At 41.2% G+C, this 3,199-nt stretch overlaps 1 pseudogene; it reads left to right on the forward strand.

Annotated features, from left to right (window-relative positions):
* Positions 1-259: 259 nt before the first annotated feature.
* LOC133068522 (ubiquitin-ribosomal protein eL40 fusion protein-like) lies at positions 260-698 on the forward strand (annotated as a pseudogene).
* Positions 699-3,199: the final 2,501 nt, after the last annotated feature.

The following is a 3,199-nucleotide window of genomic DNA, read 5'->3' on the forward strand; positions in this document are numbered from 1 at the left end:
ACACATATATCCCCTCCTGTCTGAACCTCCCTCCCCTCTCCCGCCCCATCCCACCCCTCTAGGTTTCTACAGAGCCCCTGTTTGAGTTTCCTGAGACACACAGCAAATTCCCGTTGGCTGTCTATTTTACACATGGTAATGTAAGTTTCCATGTTACTCTTTTCATGCATCTCATACTCTGTAATTTGCTTTCTTAAATTGAGGTATAGGCAGGCGCTTTCGGCGGCGAATCGGCGGTTTCCGGTTCCACCGGCCCTCTTTCTCTTCAACCAGGCGGCCGAGCGGCAGACGCAGAGATGCAGATCTTTGTGAAGACCCTGACGGGCAAGACCATCACCCTTGAGGTCGAGCCCAGTGACACCACTGAGAATGTCAAAGCCAAAATCCAAGACGAGGAGGGCGTCCCACCTGACCAGCAGCGTCTGATCTTCGCGGGCAAACAGCTGGAGGATGGCGCGCTCTGTCAGACTACAGTATCCAGAAAGAGTCCACCCTGCCCTTGGAGCTTCGTCTGCGAGGCAGCATCACTGAGCCTTCCCTCCGCCAGCTCGCTCAGAAATACAACTGCAACAAGATGATCTGCCGCAAGTGTTAACGCCCGCCTGCACCCCCGAGCTGTCAACTGCCGCAAGAAGAAGTGCGGCCACACCAACAACCTGCGCCCCGAGAAGAAGGTCGAGTAAAGCTCCTCCGCCGGCTTCTCCTTTGCCCGCAGGGCGGCCTCCTGCCCAAGCCCCGTGGTCCTGGGGCGTCAATAAAGTTTCCCTTTCGTTGACTGGAGCAGTAAAAAAAAAAAAAAAAAATTGAGGTATGGTTGGACTTCCCTGTTGGTACAGTGGATAAGAATCTGCCTGCTAATGCAGGGGACATGGGTTTGATCCCTGGTCAGGGAAGATTCCACATGCCATGGAGCAACAAAGCCCATGCACCACAACTTCTGAGCCCTTTGTGGGCTCCACAGCGCTAGGCAACAAGAGGAGGCAGTGCAGCGAGAAGCCCCTGATCACTGCAACTAGAGAAAGCCCAGATGCAGCAATGGAGGCCCAGTGCGGTGAAAAATAAAATTAATTAGTTGAAACATTGAGTATAGTTGATTTACAATATTGTTTTAGTTTCAGGTATACAGAAAAGTGATTCAGATGTGTGTGTGTATATATATACATATCTACATTTGAGATTATTTTCCACTGTAGGTTAATATAATATATTATATTTCCTTGTGCTATATAGCAAATCCTTGTTGCTTATCTATTTTATGTGTATTAGTTTGTATCTGTTAATCTCATACTTCTAGTTTATCCCTCCCCTTCTCCCTTTCCTCGTTGGTAACTGTAAGATTTTTTGTTTTTTTTTTTCCTATGTCTGAGAGTCTTGTTTCTCTTTTGAATATATATTCATTTGTATTATTTTTTAGAGTCCACATATAAATGTTTGTCTTCCTCTGTCTGACTTACTTCAGTTAGTGTGATAATCTCTAGTTCCATGCATGTTGCTGCAAACGTCAGTATTTCAATCTTTTTTATGGCTGAGTAGTATTCCATTGTCTACATACCACATCTTAGAACAATTGTCTGTTGATTGGACACTTGGGTTGCTTCCATGTCTTGGCTACTGTAAATAGTGCTGCTATGGACACTGGGGTACACGTTATCTTTTTGAATTAGAGTTTTCATATTTTCTGGGTATATGCTTGGGAGTGGGATTGCTGGATCATTTGATAACTCTATTTTAAGTTTTATAAGGAACTTTCATACTGGTCTGTTCTTACTGTTCTCCATAGTGGTTGCACCAATTTACATTCCCACTAACAGTGTAGGAGAGTTTCTTTTTCCACTGTGTATTATTTAGATTTTTGATGATAGCCATTCTGATAGGTGTGAGGTGATACCTCATTGCAGTTTTGATTCGCATTTCTCTATTAGCGATGTTGAGCATCTTTTCATGTGCTTGTTGGCCATCCATATGTCTTCTTTGGAGAAACATTTATTTAGGTCGTCTGTCCATTTTTTAATGAGGGTGTTTGTCTTTTTGATATTGAGTTTTACAAGCTGTTTATTTTGAATATTAATCCCTTATCAGTCACATCATTTACAAATATTCTCTCCCATTCCCTAGGTTGTCTTTTTGTTTTGTTGATGGTTTTCTTTGTCATCCAAAAGCTTTTAAGTTTAATTAGGTCCCATTTGTTAATTTTTGCTTTTATTTCTTTTGCCTTGAGAAAATTATCTAACAAAATATTTCTGTGATTTATATCCGAGAATGTTTTGTCTACATTCTCTTCCAAGAACCTTAAGGTGTCATGTCTTATATTTAGGTCTTTTAACCATTTTGAGTTTATTTTTGTATATGGTGTGAGGGAGTGTTCTAATTTCGTTGAATTACATGTAGTTGTCCAGCTTCCCCAGCACCACTTGTTGAAGAGACTGTCTTTTCTCCACTGTATATTTTTGCCTCTTTTGTCATAGATTAATTGACCATAGATGTGTGAGTTTATTTCTGGGCTCTCAGTTTGGTATCTGTGTCTGCGTGAGTGTGTGTAAAATGATAAGCAATCCCACGTCTAGTCATTTACCCTTGAGAAATGAAGGTATAAGTTCACACAAAGACCTGTGTACAAAAACCTGCCTAAATGTAGCTTTAGTCATAACCCCAAACTGGGAATAACCCAACTTCCAGTCACATGGTTAATGTGGTACCTCTGTACCATGAAATATGACTCCAGCAGTAAGAGTGGGACAAACTAAGCTAGTTGTGTACAGAGCAAAGTGGATGCATCTAAAATAGCACTATGCTAAGTGAGTGGATTCAGACACAAAGGACTACATACTGGATGATTCTATGACATTCTGAGAGTCATAGGCACTGAAATAAGGAGAGTAACCGGATCAGTAGTTCCTGAAGGATTAAGGGGAAATGACTGCAGTGGGGTCTGAGGCAGCTTTGGGGATAACAGAAACGCTCTGTATCTTGATAGTGGTGGAGGTTACATGATTATTTACATGTTTAACAACTCATCGAATTGTACAGTTTAAAAGATTTGATTGTATACTCTGGTTTCTCTTCAGATCAAATAAATCTTTCGCCTTTTTACTAAAAAAAATAAAAAGATTTGATTGTGTACAGATTATGCCTCCATAAACGCAACTTCTTGAAACAGTTTTATTTTTAAAAACGTTTATTTTTGGCTGTGCTGGGTCGT

Source organism: Dama dama, chromosome 13 (genome assembly GCF_033118175.1).
Source record: "Dama dama isolate Ldn47 chromosome 13, ASM3311817v1, whole genome shotgun sequence".
Taxonomy (NCBI): Eukaryota; Metazoa; Chordata; class Mammalia; order Artiodactyla; family Cervidae; genus Dama; species Dama dama.